Consider the following 27122-nt stretch of genomic DNA (forward strand, 5'->3'; position numbering starts at 1 on the left):
ATGGATAGTTCACCCAAACTGACTGGCGAGATGCTGATTGTCCATCACATTCCCCTGGTGCATTGCCAGGTCCCTGATAGACAGTGCGGCTCTGTGAGCAAAAGGTCCAACCTCTTCTGTCAGCCAGAGCTAGGCATTACACAGACCTCTGCCCTTCCGGACAGAGATCTTTCACGAAGTGGCTCCTTGCTAGACAGCTGCTTTCTCCAGGCCTCCAAAGCCTCAGCAGAGACCTCAGACAACAAAGACAGCAAAGTAAGGGACTTGATTGTCCATAGTGTCAGTAAGCAACACAACCCTTTCCTGCTGAATGAGGGTGAAGACCTCAGCATCTTTGGGGATTACTTGAGTCAAAAATCTTTCCACCTTCACAACTCCCTTGTGGCTGGTAAACCTCCCTTTCATCTGCACAAGCTGGCCTTGCCCTCTTTCCACCTCTGTGACTCCAACCACATTGTGAAATCCTGGAACATGACCAGCTGGTCTGGTGTGGTAGACAGGCAAGAGGACAAAATCAGTAGTGATGACATCCAGAAGAGGAACAATGCAAACCAGTGCCACCAGATCTCAGAATGCATGGAGCTGGATGAATGCAGCTGTCATTGTGGCAGTTCCTCCAGCTTCTCTTTTGGTGGTGGTGACCAGGAGTGGAACCAGAACACAGATGAATCACTGAGGAATCAGGATGTCCTGAACAGATGGAAATACAGCTGTTCCAACTCAGAGCTCCGGCACTGTCACTGCTACAGTTCATCAAGTCAGTCTGAAGTGATTGACCAACAGATGAGTTATATAAGTGACTCTTCCTGCAACAGATCCGATGGGGTGCTAGTGAACTTCAGTGCTCTCTACAACAAAATGAATGGCCAGTCTCGATCTAATCTGAATTCAGCTAACCTGTCCTGTGACCCTTCCTTCTGCAGCCACTCAGACACAGGAGCTTTTTACCTGGATTTGCATTTATCACCCACAGAATCCAGGATGTTTTGTGAGTCACATCGCCCAGAGAGTTTGGGGAAGGTGTGTGAGCGTCAGCACTCCTCCTCACCTGTCCTTGATGCTAACTGTAACTCCTACCCTCTCCACTGTGAGCCTTGCACTTCAGAGAGCTCAGATCTCGCTGCCTGCTTCCAGAGCCAAGCGCGACTTGTTGTGACTACTCAGAATTATTATAAGTTAGTCACATGTGACTTGTCTTCCCAGTCATCCCACAGCCCAGCAGGATCTTCCATAACTAGCTCCTTGGCAGACTATACCAAAGGTAGCCCAGCCCAGCCCACTGAATACTATCTGTTTAGAAGGCCTGAACTGAGAAAAGAAAAAAGCAATGTGGAGTGCAGTGAAGAGGAGGCAAAAGGAGAAGCCACCCAGAACATGATTGAGGGTCAGGTCTATGTGAATGTGGCACCACCTAACATCAACACAAGCCAGCAGTGCTCCAGGAGCTATGATCAGAACCTGGACAGGAGTCCTAGCAGCAGACTGGGCTCTTTGGAGCACATGGTGAGCTGTCCAGTCAAGCTGAGCAAAAGTCCATCAATACCCATCCAGAGTTCCTCCCTGAAGCGAGTGACATCTTTTGCTGAACTCGCTAAAGGCAGGAAAAAGAATGACACCTCCCCACTGCTCCAGTCCAATGGCGATTCCTCCTTGGAGTTCTCCCCTATCCCTGAGACACAGAGGGATTGCCCAACCTTCTCTGAAGAAAAAGTTTGCTGCAGCCGGAGTCTTCCACCCATGCCCTTTGTTCATAGCCTGAACTGGAGCTGCAAGGGCTTCTGTTTGAATCACGCTTTTGGGGACAGCCAGACTTTGTGTTCCACCAAAGACTCAGGCTCCAGTGAGACCATCCCCAGTGGGCATGGGGCAGGTGAGCAAGCCTCTCTCTCCCTGCTGATGGAGGCAGATGCCAGCTTCTCGGGTAGCTCTGCCAGTGGCCATGGATAAAGATGTTAAAGCCTGAGCAGACAGTAAGGGGCTAAACTAGGCAGAAGGGAGAAGTAAAAAGAAAGACTGCTTTTTGGGACATGAGGGGAGCAGCAGAGGAACCTGCATGGCAATGGGAGACCAGTGCCTGTGCAGTTTGTTTCCTGGTCTACCACTCCTTGGGGCAAAGCCCTGCTGTGCTTATTTCAGACCCAGATCAGTGCAAGGGTCTTGTTCTTGTATTTCTAAAGCCTTTTGAGGTTTTGTGCAAACCTCTCATATTGTGTAAGGGAGGACATGGCATTAGCACTTAGGGTCTGTGCAGCTTGGAGCACTGTCTCCCTTCCAGGATGTTGTACTCCCCTAGTCCATGAGAACCACTTGCCTTTAGCTCCCAAGGCAGAGATTTGAAGATGCTCAGCAGAGCCACGTTCCCAGCAGATGAAGGGAAGGGAACTGTTGAGGAGTTTTTAGCCTTTCTTTTTTGGAGCCACGTGAGGCAGAGGTGGGGAGGGAAGAGGCATAGCCAACAGTCTACTCTCAATGCAGGGTCAGGGAGCTCACACAGTCTCTGCCAGGACATATAACATGAGTCTTGCAGAGATTAGAGAAGTTGTGTGTCTCTGTTGGAATATTCTGGCCATATTCTCCACAGTGCATTGCATTGCAGCAAAGGTTCCTAGGTAAATGTCCCAGCTCCCTCTGCAGGAAAGCCTGTAATACATGAATTGCTTTCCACCTTGATATTGCCATTACGTGTTCTGTGAGGAAGCTGTGTGACAGCCTCATCAGAGGTACAGCCATTTCTCCAACATGGCAGGAGACCTCCATCTCTGCCCTAGACAGTTCTTGTATCTGTTTCACAGGTAAGAGCCTGTCTAAAATGAGGCTCTGACCAGACTGCTGCAGTAGATAGCCCCTAACATGCCAAGGACCTGACTGTCTCCATTTAATGCCCTGAAAATTTCTGACAGGAGAGATTTTGGCCTTTGGAGCAAGAGGTTTTTGTGTATTGTCATGTTTGTTTATTGAATCTTGAATGTGCACTCTGTGGGATGGCAAGGAAGGCAGGTCTCTGCTGGGAGAACGCAGCCATGGAAGCAACCCTCTTGGTTTGCAGAGGAAGTGCTTGGAAGGAGCAAGAGCTGTTCAGGGAGTAAGAGGAGGGGGCAGACAGGAGCTCTCAGGGCAATATATCCTAGCAGTTCCTGCACCCCCTGCTGCAAGCACTGTGAAAGCAAGGCAGACATTAGCACTGTGTGGAAAGCTCCTGCCTGCAGCTGGAGATAGAGGCAGAGCTGCCTTGTGTCAGCTAAACAGCATGCAAGCCTAAAGGGTCTGAGAAGGGATTAAAGGGAAAGCAAGCCCTGCTAAAGGCTAGCTATAGGGAGAGAGGCCTGGCACACCCCACGGGCAACAAGTAACACTGGGCCTCTGCTTGGGATGGGTCCTTTGTCCCAGAATTTGCTGTGGACTGGAGGACCGGTAGGGAAGGCAAGCCAGAAACTGCCATACCAATGGATGCGGTGTGGTGATCAGGGATCCCAGTCAGCCCTGTGTGTGCATCCAGCACTGTGGGTGTTGTGCACCATGTGCACAGCGTTTCATGCTTCAGCTATGTCCCTTAGGATATTGTGGCCCCACTAGGAGCTGCAGGCATGCATGTGTAGGAGATCAGCCCAGCACATATCCTTGGGAAATCCCTGTCAGTCATTTGCTGAAGCAGATCTGCCTTTTCCAGGGTTGGAAGCTCTTCTTATTCTGCTGTGGGCCTGATTCTGTTGGGAACATCCTGCTTGGGTCTGGTACAGGCAGGGAGAGGGAGGGAGCTGTGTGCCCAGAGGGGGAACAGTTACAGGAGAAAGAGGGAGGGAGAAGGAGAAGCAAGTGGCCTTTCTGACAGCGCTGAGTGTAGAGCTGCAGTGCTATTGCTTGTGCTCAGTTGAGTGACTCTGGATAAGATATCTTACTGTACCACAGTGCATTGGGCCGTGTCTTTGTGGTACTGTCTGGATAGAGGCAGGCCAAGGGCAGGTGCTTGGGGGCCATGGCTTGTGCTGTCCTGGGAGCAAGGGATGGGAATCTGGTGACCCTACCAGGAGAGAGAAGCCCCTAGTGCAGCACCCTACTCTACCAGACAGCTGTCAACAGCTAGAAACTCTGCATTTGGGGCCATATGTCTTTACCCTGCCAGCTCATGATGTGTGTAACCAGCTCAGACTTGAACCATTCTGCTTGTGTCACTGGCCTCTAGCTCATCCTCTTCCCACAGCTTGAGGGCAGGGTCCCTTTTGCCTGTGATCTGCCAGGCTGATGATGACTGTCCCTCTGCCTATCCTCACGCTCTCTCCCCCTTTCTCTCCCCAAAGGTGGTGGCACAGACAGCAAACCTGTGGTACGCTACAGCAAGGACCAGCGTCCCACAACTCTGCCCATCCAGCCCTTTGTTTTCCAGCACCTTTTCAGCAAGCCACCCAAGGCCCGTGCTCTGCACAGCTCTTTTGCCTCCAGCCTTTCCCAGCTCTACAGCTTGTCTAGTAACTGGCCTGCCAGCCAGCAGATCTCCTCAAATTCCCAGTCCTCAGCCTCGGCCACCTTGGCAGAGCAGTCAGCAGCAGTGGGGAGCCAAGCCTACAGCACACTCCTGACCCAACGCTCAGTGGATGGAGCTACCTTCCACAATGATGGATGCATTAAGAAGTCTGCCCCCAAGACAACCCGTCCATCCCCCCTGGGGAGTTACTCTCCTGTGCAATGCAACACATTTCAAAGCATGGACTCTTCTTCCTCACCCACAGCAGAGAGGGCTGGAGAGAGTCAGCCTCCCAGGAGCAGATCCTGCCCCATCTCTGCCAGCCTGCTTCCCATGAGGTCTTCCCCTGCTGTCAGTGCCATGCAACCCTCCCAAGCCACCAAAGCTGATGCCCTGAGGCAAAAGGAGAACCCCAAACCTGTTCCCAAGAAGGAAGCATCACTGGAGCCAAGCCCACTGCTCTCTGAGTACCAACTCCATAGTGGGTCTTTCCTGCCCTTCTCCATGGACAGTATGCATGTGAGCAGAGTGGGAGGCCATGCAGATCCCCACTGGAGGAGTGACAGTGAGACCAGCAGCTCTGGTCCCCTGAGCAGTATGGGAATACGACCCCTCAATGGTAGGTTCCCATCTGCCAGGATGTGCTAGTCTGGACCATCTCTAGCTTTCTGGCTACTGCTCCCTATAGTAACACCCTCCGTTATACCTGCAGCCTGGGGAAAAATAGCATCTGGGTGCTGCAGCACCCAACAACCCCCATCATCACTCTGCCTGCAAAATAAAGTTGTATGCTAAGAGCAGGTTGGTCCAGTCCCTGGAGAGGGCAGCATGGGGCTGCTTATCTTACAAGCACCCTACACTGGGGCTGAACTACGACAGATGCTTACACTCTGAACCTCATCCTTCTTTGCCTGCAGCCATGAGGCCACTTAGGCTCCTGCCCTGCTCTGCCAGGCTGCAGCCTCTGCCTCCTTTCATATATGTATGCTGAGATCCTGAAATGCTGCTGAACTTTTAACTAACTTGCTGTCTCTCTTTCTCATCCTCTCTCTCCCTGTTTCCCCTCCATGTCCTCCCATCTACTCACATCCTCCCATCTGGTGCTCACTGCCTGTGCCTTTCTAGCAAACCACCTCTCCCCCCAAGCACTGAAGTGGTGGGAATACAGAAGAACCTCCTGGGTCTGGACCATGTTTTGGGGCTGCCTGGCTTAGCAGACAGCCTAGATAGGAGGCAGCAAGAGCCTCGACTGAACTAGGAGAACCCCATCTTTGAGCTCCCTGGCACTCTCAACAGCAGCCATTTCCACTGCAAGCTGAACAGTGTGCACCATCTTTCTGCTGGGGAGGTCTTGAGAGGTGACCTTGGGGCTCAGGTTCAATATCTCAGCTACACCTGGCCTCATCACTGCTCTGCTTGCTCTGAGCAGGAGGGATGATGCATCTGCTTACAGTGGGGCTGAGGGGTACAACACAGAGGTGAAAATTGGCACACGCTGTGTGGAGCCTCCCTTCTCCACAAGGTGAGAGCAGTCAGATCCAGCTCTGGGCTGGATTAAAGGGGAAAGGGAATGGCCCAAGAGCCAGCTCAGACCTCAGCAAGTGCTCTTGGACTGTGTCCAGCTTGTAGTTCATAGAATCATAGAATCACATGGTTGGATGGGACCTATAAGATCATCTAGTCCAACCGTCTTCCCACTACCATTGCTGCCACAGCTACTAAACCACAGCTACTAAACCATAGTTCATGTCTCATACAGGAGTTGTGGCCCTTGGAGATCTCATGTCTGTGCCCCATGGTGTCTTCCCATCTGCCCCAACCCTAGCAGCATGTTAGGTGCTGGGCTGTAGCTCTCATGGGGCAACTGGCAACACTGTAGGGCTCTATGGGGCTCTGTCTTCTCCATGCTCTGCCCTTAAGGTCTTCTCTGTCCTCCAAAACCTATATAGGAAGGTCTGAGAGTGGCAGGTTGCTTTTGGCTGAACCTTTAAGAGTCCTCCAGGAGGAGCAGAGAGGTCTGTCTGTAGGAGGGAGAGAGTTCTTGAGGCCAGCCTCAAGTCATGGAGTGAATTCCCCAAACCTCTACACCTCACTGCCAACCCAAACAGTTTCTTCATCCCTCCTTCATGGGAAGATGCCTAGCCCAGAGCTGGGGAATCAACCAGATGGAAATTGAGCACATGAAAGAGCTCCTGCAAAAGTCACCCTTTCAAAACAGAGACCATCCCAGGGGACAGGCAGAAGACATATATTTTGATGCCTGTGTGTAACAAGTAGAGATTCTTTCTGTGCCCACTTACTGGGACTATTCAGACAGCAGCACTGAGAGTCTGGTGCAGTGAGGTTTTCCTTAGCATCAGCTCATGAGGGTGAACCTCTCACAGCATCTTCCAGTGCCCATGGGCCTCCAGTCAAGCTGGAGCTAAATGTTGGGTGGGTTGTGGGGTTGAACTCTACAGGCTCATGTTGCAAACCATTGCTGGAAGAGTAACAAGTCTGTAGCCTTGCTTGGACAGGGTGGTGTGAAGACTCCTACTGGTGCAGATTGCTTCTGGGAAAAGTAAACAATGTGGGAGAGGCTTTGGTATAAGGGCTTGGGGCTGATCCTTCTCCTCCCTGTCTTGGCCCTGCAGGGCAGTCTATGAGGCAACTCCAGCTTACCTGCACTGACTTCTTCCCTGACTACTTCTCACTAGCGGAGAAACCCCCTGCTGAGTTCTGCCTCTCCCCAGATGATGACACAGAGTCCATCTCCATCGACCTGCTGCAGAAGAAGGGTGAGTCTGTGCGTCTCATGACAGTGGAGGAGGGTGTGGCGTAGCGCAGCATAAGGCAAATAGTGCTGCTCTCTGTCTCATCTCATCTCATCTCTATAGATATTGTTCTGGTTTTGTTTAGTGAGGGGGGGCCTGAGGTGGTAGCTTCTGTAAGAAGCTGCTAGAAGTTGCTCCCCTTTGTCTAGTGGACTTGGCTGGGACTAGGGCAGACCCGCTGCTGGACAAGGCCAAGAGAATTGGTAGCAGAACGTTCCCTGATAAGGCCACTTCGATAATGTATTTAAGAAGGGGAAAACAGAGAAAAAAAAAAAAAAAAGAGAAGATGTGAAGAAGCTGAGCGGGGGGAGAGAGGAGGAGGCGCGAGCCTTGTGGGCCTTGCAGGCCTCACCCTCTGGCCTCCCACCGGGCAGCCTACTGGGCCCAACTGGGCCCAGCCCGGCTGCAAGAAGTGGAGAGATGAGATGTGAATGAGATGGAAAAAGATCCTGAGAGGCATCTGCCAGCCTATTGTGAAGAATTTTTCTTGTGAGAGGAATGGCTGCAGATGCCAAGGTCAGTGAAGAAGGAGGGGGAGGAGTAATGCTGCTCCTGGCCAAGATTCCCCTGCAGCCTGTGGTGAAGACCATGGTGAAGCAGGCTGTCCCCCTGCAGCCCATGGAGGTCCATGGAGGAGCAGAGATCCACCTGCAGCCCATGGAATACACCACGCCAGAGCAGGCAGATGCCTGAAGGAGGCTGTGGCCCGTGGAGGGCCCGCTGGGGCAGCTGTTCTGGAGGGACTGCACCCCATGGAAGAAATGACCCACACCAGAGCAGTTTCACAAAGGACTACAGCCCATGGGAGGGACCCCACGCTGGAGCAGTGGAGGAATGTGAGGAGTTCTTCCCCCGATGATGAAGCAGCAGCGTAAAACAACGCGTGATGAACTGACCATAACCCCCATTCCCTCTTCCCCCCTGTGCCGCTTGGTGGGGGGGAAGATAGTAGAGATAATGTTAAGCCCGGGAAGAGGGAGGGGTGGGGGGAGGTTATCTTGTTCTCTTTCTCATTATCCTGCTGGTTTTAGAAATAAATGAGTGTTTTTCCCCAAGTCGAGTCTGTTTTGCCCATGACGGTAACTTTAAGGATTTTCTCCCTGTCCTTATCTCAAACCTCGAGCCTTTTTCCTTATATTATCTCTCTCTATTCTCTTGGAGGGTGAGGGGAGTGAGAGAGAGACTGCCTAGTCTGGCCCTGACTGAGACTGAACTACGACAACATAATGGTTTCTTTCTCTGCCCTTCTCTACTGTAGCATCATAACTAAGCGGGGAGACTTTATTACAGCCTTTCAGTACCTAAAGGGGGCTTATAAGAAAGACGAGGAGAAACTTTTTAGCAGGGCCTGTTGTGATAGGGCAAGGAGTAATGACTTCAAAATAGAAGGAGGTAGATCTAGATTAGATATAAGGAAGAAATTTTTTACAGTGAGGGTGGTAGAACACTGGAACAGGTAGAACACATGGCCAGGTTGGATGAGCTTGGATGAGCAACCTGATCTAGTTGGGGCTGTCCCTGCTCCTTGCAGGGGGGTTGGACTAGATGACCTTTGAAGGTCCCTTCCAACCCAAAATATTCTATGATTCTATGTTGTCACCCCTGTCTCAGTATACAAGGGTAGACCTGTGAATCTATGTGATGTTGTAGATGTGCTAGCCTGAAATTTTGTAATTTAGGTAAAAGATCTGTTGGGTCCTACATGGTAAAGCGTTTCTGTAGAAAGGCGAGAGAAAGGATTCCAAAGCAGGACAAGATATAGCTGTGATGAGAACCATGGTAAAGGCAAGCTTGGGGACTGAGTTGTTGACAACTGCCTCGGTAATTGTGTCAGGGGCAAGGGATGTGCAGAAAGGTTCCCATGCCTTTACCAGCTATGTGTTGGTGATTACCAGATGGCAACCTTCCCCTCTATTCCACTTCTGTTCTTGTATCATACTGATACAGATGTTGGATTACCCACCACTGGCTTGCTACTGAAAGTCATTACATAGTTTACCAAATGCATGACTTCTGCCCTTCCACCCTGTAAGATAAAAGCAGAAAAAGACTCATTGTCTTAGACCTCATCTCTGCTCCCTCAAGGGATGGTGTGTGGAGGTGATGGTCCGTGTCCCTTGGGAACATTTACAGGGTGTCTTATGCTTCAGCCACTTCTAAAGGTTGTCATCCTGTTGGGCTGATATGTGACTGTTGGAGCCAGCAGGGATAGGTTTGGTGAGGAGTTAGGAGGAGTTCTGCATGTTTTCGACAGAGAGTCAACATGAGCTGATTATGTCACCAGAGAGGGCATATGTGCTGACGTGGGCTTGAAATGCCCCTGCCTGATTTATTCATGAAGTGCTTGGTCAGGATCTGTCCTAGAAGCCCCTCAGGCAGCTCTCTTACTCTGTCTTTCCCTCTAGGTCTCGTGAAAGCAATCAACACTGCTGTTGATCTGATTGTGACTCACTTTGGAACCAGCAGGGATCCAGGGGTGAAGGCAAGTCTTCCTTTCAGTATGGCTTCTCAGTATCATGAGTGACATGGAGAGGATGGAGAAAGATTGCCTTTACAGGCTTCTACAGGGTATCCAATGAAGCTAGTAGTACCAAGAACAAAACAAAAGCGATGGTACATCATGCAGCAGATAGTAAATCTGTGACAATTCTTGCTGTATGATACTGGGGGTGCTAAAAGGTTGTTTGGAAGGGAAGATCAGACAATATAGGGAAGGGAAATTCATTGAGTCTACTAAACACATAGGAATCATGTCCAGCTTAGGTAGTCTCTGAATTGAAAGTAGTTGTAGGCTGGGAGAGTATTAAGGGGAAGTATTATATGTTTGCTCTGGTTTGACTCTTTCTTATATACTTATTCATGGTGCTCTATAAGAGAATATCAGGACAACTGGACTTCTGGTCTGATGTAGTATACCAGCTCTTTTTCCTCATATAGTGGAGAGCTGTGTTTCCCTCCTCCACCCACCCAGCGATTCTGTTCTGGCACTGATACCAGGGCACAATGCAGTGTCCCCAGTCCCTTGATGTCTCACAGGGCTCTGTAATGATAAAATAGTGCATTAGTCATTGCCCATCTGGAGCAGTTGGGCTTCTCCTATAGCCCTTACCATGAACCTACTAGTTTCAGAGTTCATCTAGGTTGCCCATGGGGCTGGCTGTCTTTGGCCTGTGCTTCCCTCATCTCCTATTTCTGGAACAATGCAGGCAGAGCAAGCTCACTTGTGTTTGTACCAGCCAGTGTTTGCAGTCCTGTGATACTCAGCATCTTTGTGGTGCCTCCTCTCAAAGCTGAATGCTTTGCTTCAGTTGCAGGGACTCTGGGGCAGCAATGTAACACTGTTTGGACATGACAACTGCCTTGGAGCAATGTCCTCAAGGAGAAACCTGACTGGGACATATTCCAAGCCCATTCAATCTTATCTCAGAGTCCAGAGTAATTTGCCCCTAATTACAATTGTTGCTAATACAGAGATTAGCAACAGAGAGGCATCTGCCTGCCTCTTGTGAAGAATTTCTTGTGAGAGGAACAGCTGCAGACGCCAAGGTCAGTTCAGAAGGAGGGGGAGGAGTAATGTTTCTCCAAGTGTTACATGACATAAATGTTGAAAATTAAATATCAGTATGAGGTGATTCTTGCTAACTGTAGAACTGTAGTCACATAGGTTAAATTTTATACGAAATCTATTTGTCCTTAGAGGGAGTGGGACCCTAGAGATATTATAATACGCATTTGTTAGAAGCTAGCCTAGCATATCTTTAATACAATGGTAAGTCCCAAACACCCCCAAACCCCACCTGCAGAAATAGGCCCTGAGCCATCACTTTGGAGCCAGGAAAATCAAGGAGCATCGCGACCTGTTCTCAAGACCATATATGGAGATTTCAAGGAGGAGTTTGACCAGCGAATTTGAGGAGGGGGCGTTTTGACGACCACCGAGACCACCAAAAGACCCTCGACTCAAAAGACTGGGCATGTGCGAGTGGGTAGGGAAATGATGTAATGGTTTCTCAGAAAATTTATGTTTATGCATATTATTTCTTGGAATTTAATGAATATGTATAATTAATGTGTATTTAACCCGTGCTGTTGATCAAATGGGTGCGCACGCTAGGTGGAGCGATTCCCCGTGTGCCCAGCGCTGCAATAAAGAAGTGCCTGCTTCTTAACTTCTCATTGCTGTTAAGGAGTTTTATTCCGGATTTCGGTAACAGTTTTGGCGACCCAGATGGGACCTTGCGAGTGAGACTGAACGAGATCGAGTGTTGATCGAACTCCAGCCAGCACCGAGGTATTTTCGGGGAGACCCATCGCTCTCGACTCACAAAGCTCCTCGCAATGTTCCCTGGAGAAAAGGGTAAGGCACTTCTTCTTTGAAATCTGTCTGGTCTGGATAGCCTGCCCGTAAGGCGCGGCGAAAGCTTCGCAGGGTTGGGGCTTAGAGGGTACCCGTTTGGTTTGGAAGCCTAGGCGTCTGCCCGTAAGTCATAAGCAAAAGCTATTGCTGGGTTGGACATTTGTGTATTTGGGACAATTGTCATTTGCATTTGTTTGGTTTTTGTATTTGGGACAATTGTCATTTGCATTTATCTGGTATTTGGCATTTAATCTAAATTGTTTAAGAGTAAGAGTATGGGGAGTATTGGTAAGATTTGTACATAGCTTGGAAAGGGGCCCCAGGGTGTTTTAGAAGTGATTTACAAGCTGGTAATTGTTGCTTCAGTGCGTTTGTTTTGTTTTGTTTTGTTTTTTTTAAGTCTGTATGCATGTGTTGCAGTGTACGGGACTTGAATGATATACAGTATTGCATTTGGGGTTTTAAACTTTTCTTGGTGACGGGATTGACTTTGTTTGTAGAACAGTGTTATTGTCTTTTTGGTACCAAAAACTCCTTTGTAAAATATGGGAAAACACATATCTTCTATGTCTACCTCAATGGTAGGGGAAATATTAATGAAGTCTCCACTGGGATGTGTTCTTAAACATTGGGAGGATATAAGGGGAGACCCAGTAACTAGAAAAAAAAATTGATACAATATTTTACAGTTGATGTTATCTTGTAGAAGGGAAGGAAAGTGAGATGTGGTCCCCGATGTTGATTTGTTCTTTACTTTGGGAAATCATCCCAAGTGGCAGAAAGATTGCAGATACGTCCCCAAGGATCCGATGGTTTTGGCATAAAAAAAAAAAACAAAAAAAAAAAAAAAAAAGGAAAAAGGTTGAAAAGATCCTGGCTTGTAGTATAGAAAGTGATGTTTAAAATGTGGAACTGAAGAGGAAAACATAGAATTCATGTGTTAAATTTCTGTATTATCTTTATGTGTGGTCTGGAAGTGTTGATGCAGGTTTAACAAATGAAACAGTAGAAAAAGGGGCCAGAACACCGAACCCCTGGTGGGAGCTGTAGAGTGGGACAGTTGAATTATGAGGGTTTCAGTCCTATTGCAGGGAGAACTGGAAGCTGACAAGACCAGATAGAACAAGGAGTGGCTCAAGCCTTGCCCCCCCTACCACTTTGACAAGCAGTAGGGGAACAAACCGGGGATGAGATCGGGGTGTGGTAGAGGAATGGATAAAATAACTGCAATAGGAGAGAGATTGGGAATATCAGTGTGCAAAGTGTGAAGCATGGTGGCAATGGAAAAATGCATGTCCTTATTCTGAAAATGAAACAAAAAACTGGCAGCACAGCAGATGCCTTTGTCAGAGGTGCAAAGAGGACTGGGGGAGAATTCCGCAGCAGAACCCCTGGTTACAATCCAGCTGGGGACCCAAACCATGGATTTTCTATTTTGATACTGGAGCTATTCATTTTAAGTACTTGTAGAAGAAAATTGAGTAAAAGGCATGTAGAAAAAATTGGTGCCACAGGGAAAGCTGAAAATAAATTTTTCATTCAATCCTTAACTTTAAGGTGGGTAAAAATGGGGAACTGGCCAATTTTTATATATACCAGAGTGTCCTGTTGCCTTATTGGGGAGAGATTTATTGAGCAAATTGAAAGCACAAATTAATTTTTAAAACTGTGACATTCAATTAAATATACCCTAATCAAAAGCCAGAGAGGCAAGAATTTTTATGTTGCAGACAACTTCAGAGCCATATGAAATCCCTCAAGAAGTGGACAATGCAGTAACCCTTTGGTGTGGGCTGGCGAAGTTCCCGGACATTCAAAAGCAGCAGAACCGGTAAAGATTTTTCTAAAGGAGAGCACCAAACTGGTAAGACAAAAACAGTACCCTTTAAAATTAGAAGCTAGAAGAGGCCTTGAGAAAATGATTGAAATTTTTTTTAAAAAATATCGACTATTAGTCGAATGTGAATCAGAATTCAATACTCCCATTTTACCTGTGAAAAAGCCAGAAAGTGAGGAATATAGGTTAGTACAAGATTTTAATAGCAATAAATTTAATAGTTCAAGATATTCACCCCTTAGTGGCAAACCTGTATCCTTGTTGACAGCTTTAAAAGAAAATCACAAGTGGTTCACTGTATTGAACTTATAGGATGCCTTTTTCTGTATTCTTCTTGACAAAAATAGTCAGGCATATTTTGCCTTTGAACTGCAAAATCCCACAACTGGGCAGAAGACTCAGCTCACCTGGGCAGTGCTACCTCAAGGATTTAAAAATAGCCCAATGATCTTTGGAAATCAATTGGCTAAGGAATTAGAAACATGCAAAATAATTTATCCTGAAAGACTGGTGTTGCAATATGTAGATGATATTTTAATAGCCACAGAAACCAGAGAAGAATATTTCAACTTGACTACTAACCTGCTAAATTTCTTGGGCCAAAGTGATAACAGATTTTCCAAGAAGAAAGCACAGATTGGAAAAGAGACTGTCATGTATTTGGGATTTGAAATCACACAGGGACAAAGACAACTTGGAAATGAGAGAAAAGAGGCAATTTGCCAAATGCCGGAGCCAAAAGGAGCTAAGGAGCTGCGAACATTTCTGGGAATGGCTGGCTGGTGTCACCTGTGGATTAAAGGAATTGAAGGAGGGACCCCTTGTGTGAGAACCTGAAGCTCGAAAGGCATTCCAGAATGTAAAGGTAGCTCTGATGTTCACTCCTGCTCTAGGGTTGCCTGATTTAACCAAACTCTTTGAACTGTTTGTTCATGAAAGACAACACTTGGCCCTCAGAAGAATCCTTTCTCAGAAAAATGGAGAATGAAGAAGACCCGTTGGTTATTTCTCCAAACAATTGGACAATGTTAGCTAAGGATGACCAGGTTGTCTATGGGCTGTAGCAGCAACTGTCCTCCTGACTTAAGAAGCTTGTAAGCTGACAACGGGACACCCAAGAACAGCTTATGTACCGCATATGGTACTTTCTGTTCTGGAACAGAAAGGAGGACACTGGTTATCCCCAAGCAGGATGCTCAAACATCAAATTGTCCTGTTGGAACAAGATGATGTCAAATCAAAAACAACTACAACAATAAATCCTGCCATCTTTTTAAGTTCAATAGAAGAAGAAGTTCTAAGTCATGACTGTCTACAGACCATCAAACAAGTTTATTCCAGCAGAAGTAACAGAAGAGTGAACATACCTGACCCAGAATTCGAGATATGTACTGATGGAAGCAGCCTCGTGAGAAATGGAAGAAGATTGGCTGGATATGCAATAACAATAACAAACTCTGTTATTGATGCAAAGCCGCTCTCAGTGAACACCTCAGCACAAAAGGCTGAATTGATAACTAGCCCTCATAAAAGCCCTAAAATGGACAGAACATAAAAAGTGAATATATGGACTGATTTAAAGTATGCTTTTGGAGTAGTACATGCCCATGGAGCCACATGGAAAGAAAGAGGAATGCTGACAGCACAAGGAACATCCATGAAACACCAAGAAGAAATTCTGCAATTGCTCCAAGTGGTGCAGAAACCCAAAGAAGTTGCAATAATGCACTGCAAAGCCCACCAATTTGGGAATTTCCCAGTGAATATTGGAAATAAATTAGTCAATAAAAAGGCAAAGAAGAGAGCAGAAAAAGGCATCATGACAATAATACTAGTTAAAGAAGTGAAATTTGAACAACAAACCCCAAATTACAGTAAGGTTGATTTGGAATTAGCTAAATCAATTCAAATAAATATGAAAAATGATCATTAGTCCTAAAAATCAAGTTGTGGTCTCACCACAATCAAAGCTAAAAGCATAGAAAAATTCATTGGGAAACAGAGGCAATGATCAGTGATTTAAGAAGACAGGTGATTAGTGTTAGGATGATAAAGCTAATAAAATCAGTAACAAAAAGTGTGAAACTTGTTTAAAGAATAACCCGAGAAATATTAAATAACCACCCCCAGGAACCATATATATGGGAAACTTGCCTGAAAATTATTGGCAGATTGATTTTTCAGAATTGCCACAACAAAATGGATATAGATATCTATTGGTATTAGTAAATATGGCCAAAAGATTTTTTTTTCCTGTCGCACCAATAGGCAAGAGAAGTGGCTAAAAATATGTTAAAAGAAATAATATAATGGTTTGGAATCCCCAAAAGAATATAATCAAATAGAGGTCCTCATTTTGTGTCTGAAATTATTCAAATATTGAGGAAAATTCTGGGAATCAAATTGAATTTACACACTCCTTGAAGGCCACAATCTAATAGACAAGTAAAATTTGTCAGAAAATATCTTTAAAATGGCCTCATGCTCTTCATTAAGCACTTCCGAGAATCAAGATTCAATCCAGATCTAAGACTAAAATTAGTCCATATGTTAATGTATGGAAAATCTTATCAGACTCTAACCCTTGTTCAAAATGTGACTGCTACTGGGGATAATGAAATGGAATTGTATTTGATATCCCTTGGAAGAACTCTGATATGGATATGGAACTGCCACAGAGCCTCTTTCTTTAGATTCCCCAGTTCATCATTTTAACCAGGAGATTATGTGTACCTGAAAATTTGGGAATCAGAAACTCTTCAATAAAAATGGAAAGAACCATATCAGGTGCTTCTAGCAATATATACAGCCCCTAAATTTGAAGATATTGATTCTTGGATTCATTATTTGAGAGTCAAGAAGCACAGCCTCCAAAACAGAAACAATGGATTTCTAAAGAAATATGTCATTTAAAGTTAACAGTCTCTCATTTTTAATGAATTAGACAAAATCATATCAAAATAATGAAATCTATCAAAGGAATTTTAGTAGTAATGCTAATAATACTTTTTGTTTTACTGATTATGGAGATTAGTTATAAGTAAATGAGACTTATTGAAAAAAATTAAATAAGTCTCAAAGGGGGGAAATGTTACATGACATAAATGTTGAAAATTAAATATCAGTATGAGGTGATTCTTGCTAACTGTAGAACTGTAGTCACATAGGTTAAATTTTATACGAAATCTATTTGTCCTTAGAGGGAGTGGGACCCTAGAGATATTATAATACGCATTTGTTAGAAGCTAGCCTAGCATATCTTTAATACAATGGTAAGTCCCAAACACCCCCAAACCCCACCTGCAGAAATAGGCCCTGAGCCATCACTTTGGAGCCAGGAAAATCAAGGAGCATCGCGACCTGTTCTCAAGACCATATATGGAGATTTCAAGGAGGAGTTTGACCAGCGAATTTGAGGAGGGGGCGTTTTGACGACCACCAAGACCACCAAAAGACCCTCGACTCAAAAGACTGGGCATGTGCGAGTGGGTAGGGAGATGATGTAATGGTTTCTCAGAAAATTTATGTTTATGCATATTATTTCTTGGAATTTAATGAATATGTATAATTAATGTGTATTTAACCCGTGCTGTTGATCAAATGGGTGCGCACGCTAGGTGGAGCGATCCCCCGTGTGCCCAGCGCTGCAATAAAGAAGTGCCTGCTTCTTAACTTCTCATTGCTGTTAAGGAGTTTTATTCCGGATTTCGGTAACACAAGCAGAGATTCCCCTGCAGCCCATGGTGAAGACCATAGTGAAGCAGGCTGTCCCCCTGCAGTTCGAGGAGGCCCACAGAGGAGCAGATATTCACCTGCAGCCCATGGAGGACCCCACGCTGGGGCAGGTGGATGCCTGAAGGAGGCTGTGGCCTGTGGAGGGCCTGCTGGGGCAGCCATTCTGGAGGGACTGCACCCCATGGAAAAAAATGACCCACGCCGGAGCAGTTAATGACAGACTGTAGCCCGTGGGAGGGACCCCATGCTGGAGCAGGGGAGGAATGTGAGGAGTTCTTCCCCCAATGAGGAAGGAGCGGCGTAAAGCGATGTGTGATGAACTGACCGTAACCCCCATTCCCTATTCCCCCCTGTGCTGCTCTGGAGGGGGAAGGAGGTAGAAATAAAGTTAAGCCTGGGAAGAAGGAGGGGTGGGGGGAAGTTGTTTTTGTTCTCTGTCTCATTATCCTGCTGTTTGTAGTAATAAATGAATAGTTTTCCCCAAGTCGAGTCTGTTTTGCCCATAATGGTAATTTTAAGGATCTCTCCCTGTCCTTATCTCAAATCTCGATCCTTTTTTCTTATATTATCTTTCCCTATTCCCTTGGAGGGTGGAGGGAGTGAGAGAGAGACTGCATAGTCTGGTCCCTAGCAGGGATAAACTACAACACTGACCTAGAAGTTCAGTCTCAGTTCAGGACCTTTGTGGACCCATGCCAACTGGCCGGTGTGTACTTCCAGCTCAACTGGTAAAATCTGTGCCCTGAACACAACTGCCTGGGTCTACCAACATGATATGCAAGGCCTGGGGCTAACTCCTTTGGATACACCCCTTGGCAGCTCAAGGGCTGTATGCAGCAGAATATGTCCCTGCTCTGCTGATGCTGGGATCTTTAATGCTTCCTCACCTCAACCTGGGCCCCCTCTCATTTTGCCCTCACCCTGTTTATTTATAGTAATCCCTAGGAATTATAGCTTGGCATGTCACTGAGTTAAGTGTTCCTTAACCCCTTGGTACTGGAAGTTCTTATGCTGCTTGCTGCTTCCTACTTCAAAAATAGCAACAGGAAAATCTACAGCAGCAGAAAAAGCCCCTACTCTCTTCTTCCTCCAGCAGGACAGCCTTATTATACCCATAGGGAGAACTGGGCATCCCTTCTAACTGGGATATCCTCTTCTCAAGGTGGGATATTCTCTTCCCAAGCTCTTGCCTCATCCCAGCCTGGGACAGACCTTGCAGGGAGCAACCCAGAATTGGTGTATGAGGCAGCAGGGGTGAAGAGGAAGAGTCTGCCTGTTCAAGGAGCTGCTGAGTATCGTCGTAGCCTGGATATTGCCTGCCGAGTGTCTGTAGTAGGCAAGTGGGACTGGACTTTTCACATGTGTCTGTACCTTGTAGAGCAGTTACCAACCCTCTCCCTGTTGCCTGTTCTCTCTTAGGCCAAACTTGGGAATAGCTCTGTGAGCCCCAATGTGGGGCATCTCATCCTGAAATACCTGTGCCCTGCTGCCTGGGACATCCTGAGTGACGGGCTCAAGGCTTATGTCCTGGACATGATCATTGGCCAGAGAAGGAACATCCCCTGGAGCATGGTGGAGGCATCCACCCAGATAGGTATGAAGGGTGTGCAGTGATGCCCATCATTCTACGATACTCCTGTGTTGTGGCTGGGAGGTGCTGGGGAAGGTTGACTATAAGGATGGGCATGCAGAATAATACTTGGGTCCCTGCATGGAACAAGGTGCACTTTGATCTTCTCTTGCAAGGTGGGAGAGCCACTGCTCTATTCTGTCCAAATATTTATTTTCATTTTCCCTGAGATGTCTAAATTCTCCTACAACAGCCCCTAGCAATGATAAAAATAAAAACCCCACCCAAAAAAAAAAACTCCAAAAAATGCTCTTTTCCATTCTCTAAGTTTCCAGGGTGTTTCTAGACCTTCATCTTTAGCCCTGCACAGCCACTGTATGAGGCAGAGCTGTGCTCTAGCCTGGTCTGTAAGAAAATTTGCACACATGGCTCACTTGCCTCAAGCATGCCCACATCACCTGCACCCTCTTCTAGCACTAGTCTGCACCCTGGATTGTGGCAGTGGCTACCATCCAGGAGAACTCCTTTCTGAGGTTACAGATGCTAGGGCCACACTGACTTCTGCATCATGAAGAGCTGATATCCAGGGCTGGGAAGCCTCCTAGCCTGTTTGTGGCAAATCCCCAGCTTTGGGGTTATCTCTGTGATTGCAGACATCCCAATTTATAACCACCCACCATAATATTCTGTTTGCCTGCTCATTCTGAGCTGAGGTCCGTGACTGTCCCTGAAGTGTAGGAGACAGGTCCCTGGGGTACTTTCATCCATTGAAACTCTCACAAAGTTTTGGAGTGGCAGTCTGGGACAGACCACAACTTCACCCCTTGTGAAGTCTAACTTGGGATGGAGCGAGCTCATCTTGATGATTGGTGGAGGGGCAATGCACATATGGGCATGAGCACCCAGCCAGCTTTTGCCTTTGCCTTGATGCTCCTTCCTGTGATGCCATTTTGGCTTTGCTGACCACAATTAATCTCAACATTTTGCTTCTCTCCATTAGGCCCCTCTAACAAGTTTCTGCATAGCCTCTATAGCAAGATCAGCCAGTACACGGAGCTCACCAACCACACCATGAGGTTCAATGCATTCATCTTTGGCCTCCTCAAGTAAGCAGGCTCCCTGGGCTAACCGCATGTCACTGTCCAGGGCTGGCAGCAGGTGCTGGTCCTTGTCTGCAAGCAGGCACAGTTGCCAATGAAAAGACTTCAGAAACCTGGGAAGCCACTCTCCAGCTGCAGATGAGGGAAGGAAGAATCTGTGAGCCTCAGGGAACTCCAGAAGGATCAAAACCTACCTGTACCAGGCCAGAACTGAGAAGAGCTGGCTGTAGCTCACTGAAGAACATTGTCAGCTTGTTTTAGCCCCAAAACATTAGGTGGGAAGAGTCTGTCTGTCAGAGTTCATATAAGGATAGACATAACATACGCATAAACTACTCCTGAAAATCCCTGCTTAAATCACTGCTCCTTGGAGTTGCAGTGAATCCCAGTGCATGAGGTTTTGAAGGAGAAATTGCCCTAGTTCAGGACTCAAGGCTGACCCTTCCATATTGGGTAAGGAGTGTGCACACTACAGTCTGTGTTAAACAGAAGGTGGCTGCAATGAAGGGATGAGTGCTGTTAGGATGGTATTTCCCTGCTCTTCTCCAGTGGTCAGCAAGAGCTCTGACAGTGGCAACAGAGTCCCCAAGATCTCCAAATGTTGGAGGACCTCTACATACAGGAGCAAGCTCTTCCCTGCTCTCCTCACCCAGGATGGCCCAGCTCTCCCCTGGTGGCACAGGATGCCAGCATATTTTGGGCCAAGCCTGCAGCAATGGTCTCATGTTTGTAGCCCTTCTCAGCAAAGCTAAGCTCTTCCAAGGACATAGGAGCTAAATAGTGAGGAAACTTGCTGGAAACATGGTCGTTAGGAGTTATGGTTGCACAATGCCTCATGTAAAGCAAAATGGTTCTGTGACAAGCTGAGTGGCTGTGATCAGTGCATGATGATCAGTGAGCCATTGTCCTTTCACTAGGTATTGAGATTCACAGGGCTATGCTGTGTAAATGCCCTTTTCCAGCCACACTTCTTGTAGAACAGCTAGGATGAAGGGGGTGAATTGATTTTCACTTTTTCTTTCTTTCCCTGCTTGATTTCCCTTCCTGCAGTATCCGGTCCTTGGAGTTCTGGTTCAACCACCTCTACAACCATGAAGGTAAGAGCCTGAGGGCTGTGGGCTGCAGTGGGGGCCAAATTCTGCACAATGTAGAGCACAGATCTAAACTCTGGGGCATGCGTGTCTCTTGTTTGTCTCTCAGCCTAGGCTGCTCCCATCTGCTCTGAGCTGAAGGACTAGACTATACACAGTTCCAGTGTACATGTCGCTGGAGGGCTGCTCAGCTAAAGGGAGTGAGGTGGAAGTCAAAGCTCCACGCAGCTCCCTCCACCTGAGCTGTGGAGAACTTGGCCAGCCATGTCCTTCCCAGCTGCAGCTAGTACCCAAGTTATCACCTCCAATGCAGATCCCTCAATCTACCTGCAAGGAGACCAGATCTAACCCTCCCCAAATTTCTGCATTCCCTGCCCAGTGCCTGAGAGCTTCATATGGCTGGAGGTGTGAACACTTAGCTGAAACCCTTCAGGCATGGGAAATGGAAAGGAAAACCTCCTGACAAATTGTCGTAGTTCAGCCCCGATCGGACCAGACTACGCAGTCTCTCTCTCACTCCCCCCACCCTCCGAGAGAATAGGGAGAGAAAATATAAGGAAAAAACGGCTCAAGGTTTGAGATAAGGACGGGGAGAAATCCTTAAAGTTACCGTCACGGGCAAAACAGACTCAACTTGGGGAAAACTATTCATTTATTACTACAAATAGCAGGATAATGAGACAGAGAACAAGATAACCTCCACCCACCCCTCCCTCTTCCCGATCTTAACATTATCTCTACTACCTCCCCCCCCCCCCCAAGCGGCACAGGGGGGAAGAGGGAATGGGGGTTGCAGTCAGTTCATCATACGTTGTTTCACGCCGCTGCTTCATGTTCGGGGGAAGAACTCCTCACATTCCTCCCCTGCTCCAGCGTGGGGTCCCTCCCACGGGCCATAGTCCTTCGTAAAACTGCTCCGGCGTGGGTCATCTCTTCCACGGGGTGCAGTCCCTCTAGAACAGCTGTCCCAGTGGGCCCTCCACGGGCCACAGCCACCTTCAGGCATCCACCTCCCCCGGTATGGGGTCCTTCACGGGCTCCAAGTGGATCTCTGCTCCTCCGTGGACCTCCATGGGCTGCAGGGGGACAACCTGCTCCACCATGGTCGTCACCACAGGCTGCAGGGGAATCTTGGCCAGGAGCCGCATTACTCCTCCCCCTCCTTCTTCACTGACCTTGGCGTCTGCAGCCGTTCCTCACAACAGGCTGGTAGATGTCTCTCAGGATCTTTTTTTTTACATCTTATTCACTTCTCATCTCCTTTCCACTTCTTGCAGCCGGGCTGGACTGAGTCGGGCCCAGTCGGCTGCCTGGCGAGAGGCCAGAGGGTGAGGCCTGCAAGGCCCATGAGGCCTGCGCCTCCCCCTCTGCGCCTCTGCCCCCGCTCAGCTTCTTCATATCTTCTCTCCTCTCTCTTTTTTTTCTGTTTTTCCCCTTCTTAAATATGTTATCGCAGAGGCGTTATCACGAGACATTCTGCTACCAATCGGCTCGGCCTTGGCCAGCAGCGGGTCCGCCCTAGGCCTGGCCAAGTCCACTGAACAAAGGGGAGCGACTTCTAGCAGTTTCCTACAGAAGCTACCACCTTAGGCCCCCCCCTACTAAACAAAACCACGACACAAATGAAAAGCAGATTTTACTGGATATGTCTGTTTTTTCAACCAGAAATGTTTCTGGAGTGTACAGATAACCCAGCAGTAATGACCAAGCTGCCAGATGCTTAGAAGCAGCATGACTAAGTGCTAAGTGCGCAGTGAGACAGATACCCTCGACCTGCTGGATCCCCTGAGAGTGCTGCTGGCTCAGCCTGTGCTCAGCCCAGAGCCCCATGCACTGCAAGAAGTTCATCCCAGTACCTTCTGGCAGGTTTGGGGGCTGACAGCAGACATTTCTCAGGTCTGTGTGTGCAATCAACACTTCTTTCTGGAGCAGACAGGAAAATAGACTTGCCTTTGTACTGAGCAGTGTGGCAAGAGAAAGCAGAAGACAACCATCTGTTTCTAGCCATCATTAAGAGCTGGAAGTGTGAGCAATAGCTAGGGCTATCAGGATGCAGAAGGCTAGGCAAAGGGGTTGGAGAGAAGGTGCAAGTCCTGTCTATGGTGTAAGTTTGTTATCTCACTGGGGCCAAACAGCCACAAATTCTGTTCCCAACTCTCTCCCTGGGAGAGAGACTTGACAACAAAGCTGGAGGGGGAGCACTGTGGATGTGGTCAAATGGAGTGAAGGATGAATGCTGCAGGTAGAAATGCTAGTTCATTTTGTTATGATCCACAATTCAGCCCAGCCAGATCCCTGGAAAGACTGTATTTGGCTGTCCCCGGCACCTCTCTCTATGCAGGGGACTGGTACTGGCCAGATCTGCAGCTCCTTGTTCATCTCTGGGAGGTGAGGAATAAAATCTTAATGTGTGCCAGCCCTCTTTGATGCTCTTTATTTGCACCCTACTCCCGTGGCATTTGTGGTAGAGGTCATCCTGGTGGATAGTCTGACAGGCAGGTCCTGGCTGCAGATGTGACTGGAAGCAGGACCTGGGCCAATTTGCCCAGAGCTCACAGAGCATCTGGTGCTCCCTGACCCAGTGCTGAGCCTCACACTGCAGCCACAGCTGTGACCAAAAACTAGTGTCCAACTCCTTTCCCCGTAGCTTCAGCAAATTCTCGGTGGCTTGACAAAGGTGGTAAGGACCTCTCATCTAATTAAACATCTCTTGCCCTACAGATATCATCCTGGCACACTACCAGCCAGTAGGCTTCTTGTGCCTGTCTCATAGCATATGCCAGCCTCTTTTCGAGGAGCTTCTGCTCCTGCTCCAGCCTCTCTCCCTGCTACCCTTCAACCTAGACCTTCTTTTTGAGCACCACCTGATGCAGATGGGCAAAGAGCAGCAGCAGCAAAAGGAGCTTTTGCGTGTGAATCAAGATCTGCTTTCCACACACTCGATCTTGCAGCTGATGAGGATGTGGGGCAGCAGTGAGGATCCTTATGGTTGCAGCACTGCCCCTGAAGCACACAATGTGGGTGCCAGAGATGATGACATCTCACCAGGCCACAGCCCCCAGCAAGCTGCAAGTCAGAGGATCAAGGGGGTGGGGGCCTCCTTCGGAGATGGCAACAGGGAGGAAGAGCAGAGGAAGGTGCAAGAGAGCATGTGGGAGGGGAAGGACAAGCAGGTGGGCTGGTGGTACCAGCTCATACAGAGCTCTCAGATTTACATCGAGGATTCGGCTGAAGGCTCGAAGTTCATCCGCTATGAGAAGAAGGCAGCTTTGAATGCTGTGCCCAGATCAGTGGAGACCTGCAAGGCACCACCCCCCCCGTGAAGGGGTGGTGGAGGGTGCAGAGGCTGAGGTTACCTTGGAGGAGAGGCCCAAGGCTGCCAGCAAACCAAGTCCTGAAGCTGTGGAAGAGCCTTTGGAAAAGCCCCAGCAGGTACTGGTCAGTGAAGAGGTGAAGGAATGGAGCTGGCCCTTCTGGATGGGCAGCCCCCCAGACTCAGTGCTTACAGAGCTGAAGCATAGCAAGGAAAAGGGAACTGAGACTCAGCAAAGAGTGGGAGTAGCAGCAGCCCTCCAAGAGGAGAGCAGTATCAGTGCATCAAAGGGCAGCCAACCCATCAAGTGGGGACACTTGTTTGGGTCCAGGAAGGTGCTAAAAGAGCCCAGACAGCCTAACAGGTAGGACTGGGGCTGGGGAGGGCTGGTTAACCTGGGGTTGCAGCAGTGCAGGTGGAAGTTAGCTCAATAGTCGACCACTGGGCTACACCATTGTGATGGTTTAGCCCGAATCACCACACAGTTTCTCACTCACCCTCCCCCTCCCCAGGGGGATGGGGGAGAGAATTGGGAAGGAAGGAGAACTCGTGGGTTGAGATAAAGACAATTTACTAAAATAAAAAGGGAAAACTACAATAATAACAGAATATAAGGATATTAAAAATATACAAAGTGAACAATATGTGTTTTCTCACCACCCGATGTCCCAATGACCGATACAGCCCGTCCCGAGCAGCGATCACGGAAACAAAACCGAGCAGCAAGCAAAGGAGCAAAAGGGAGCCAGCAAGGTAGAGGGAATGATGCCAGCAAAACGAGCAGAAAAGATGGATGCCAGGAAGGCAGATACCCACCCTCGCCTGCCCCCATGAGCATGACGTTTATGGCATGGAATACTCTCTTTGGCCAGTTTGGGTCAATTATTCTGTCTGTCTTTCTCCCAGCTTCCTGCATCTACAAACTAGTGAGACTTGGAAAGCAGGACAGTGTCCTTGGTCTCATTCACAACAACTGGTATCATCAGGGTGTTTATCAACATTCTTCACACACGAAATCCAAAACATACCAGCTACTGAGAGGAAAAGTTAACTCCATCCCTGACAAAACCAGGACAACCATGTTGGTACATCAGAGGCAGTGTGTGAACAGAGAGGTCTGTCACCCCTGCCTGCCTGTCTGACCACACCACCATTTCCCTCCTCAGCTCCTACCCTTGCTCAGTCTTCTGCCTGAGCTTACCACTGCCTCTGCTCCTGAGCCCCCTCTCCGCAGGAAGGACCCCTACTGCACCACCCCCATCATCACCTCATCCCTCCCAAAAACACGTACTAACTGAGAGCAAAACATGGAACCATCCCTGTTGCTCACAATGGGTGAAGAGGTGTGAAGTGTAGCTGGGCCTGCATTGCCTCTCCATCTGCACCCTTCTTGCTTCTATGACCACTGGAAATGTCCTTCCCAGTCTAGGTCATGGTGTGTCTGGAGGATGCTGAGCTGTCCCCGCCAGGAGACAGCCTGGGGACCACAGTGCACTTTGTACATGGAGCCAGACCTCTAAGGCATGACCTTGCCATGAGAGCAGCTGCTCCTTGTCCCTGGGTACACTTCCCTGCCACTACCTGCTTCTGTCTCCTTGTAGGTTGCCTTCCGGCTGGCTGAGCTTGGACAAGTCCATGTTCCAGCTGGTGGCCCAGACGATCAGGGCAAGCATGTGGCAAAAAGCAGCCCTTGAGCCAGAGGCCCCCCAGCCAGAGCCACATGAAGTGCCCCCCAAGGTGTGGGCAGCATGAGGGCTGTCTGCCCACCCTCCCTGGTGAGCAGTGCCACATGGCCATCCTGCAGGTGCTGGGACGTGGTGGGTTGGGGTTGGCACAGCTCTGCCTGTTGCAGTTCACCTGACCCCCCTCATGTACTCATGAACCAGAGGATGGTTCAGGGCAGTGACGCAGCTTGTGTATCCATCCACCCCAACTCTGCAATCTGCAGGCAATGGGGAGCTGAGGAGCAGCTGAGAGCCTGACTGAGGAGGGAGGCAGGGGATGTGGTCCCTGGGCTTCAGTGGGGTGAGTGTGCTGTGACAAGTTAACACTTCCTCCCCTCCCTCTGCCTGCAGTGAGGTGAAAGCTCTTTGCCATCACATTGTCACTGAGGCAGGACAGCTGAGTTTCAACAAGGGTAACATTCTGCAGGTCATCTCCAAGGTGGACAGTGACTGGCTACAGTGCAGCCTCGGCTCCAAGAAGGGACTGGTGCCCATCATGTATGTCACCCACTCAGAAGACAAGGACTATTGATGTGGCTTGGAGGCCAAGCACAGTACCGTGGGCTGCTGAGGCTCATCTGGGGAAGCCCACCCTGCCAGAGTAACAGACACAGCTTCTTCCTAGTTTCTTACCATTACAGAATACAGTAACCGTAAATGGTTCCTTCTTGCTCCTCCTCGTGCGGCTGCCAAAGGCTGACTTGTCCTCTGAGGCCTTGTGAGCTGCACCTCATATTGCCAGGCATCGCCGTGCATGCAGCCACACCAGGGACCATCTGAGCCCCCTCCACCCCACGCCATCTCCAGCACCCATAGACCATGGATTCATACATAGCAGGAACTCAAACAGTCCCTGCCAGGGCAGTGCTGCCCCGCTGCATGGCTCAGTTTCACGCTGGAGGGTGAAGGATGCTGGCCGTCCCCTCCTCAGCAGTGTCAGTACAGTCTGCAGCCTTCAGCATGCCTGGTATAGAATCATAGAATGGTTAGGGTTGGAAGGGACCTTTAAAGGTCATCTAGTCTAACCCCCCTGCAAGGAGCAGGGACATCTTCAGCTAGATCAGGTTGCTCAGAGCCTCATCCAACCTGGCATCATCAACCACAGGGGTGGGAGCACCGTGTG

At 48.4% G+C, this 27122-nt stretch overlaps 1 pseudogene; it reads left to right on the plus strand.

The window, feature by feature from the left end:
- Nucleotides 1–26531, plus strand: LOC147596551 (AP-4 complex accessory subunit RUSC2-like; annotated as a pseudogene).
- The last annotated feature ends 591 nt before the right edge of the window (nt 26532–27122 follow it).

The sequence above is a fragment of the Chlamydotis macqueenii genome, chromosome W (assembly GCF_036417535.1).
Source record: "Chlamydotis macqueenii isolate bChlMac1 chromosome W, bChlMac1.mat, whole genome shotgun sequence".
NCBI lineage: Eukaryota > Metazoa > Chordata > Aves > Otidiformes > Otididae > Chlamydotis > Chlamydotis macqueenii.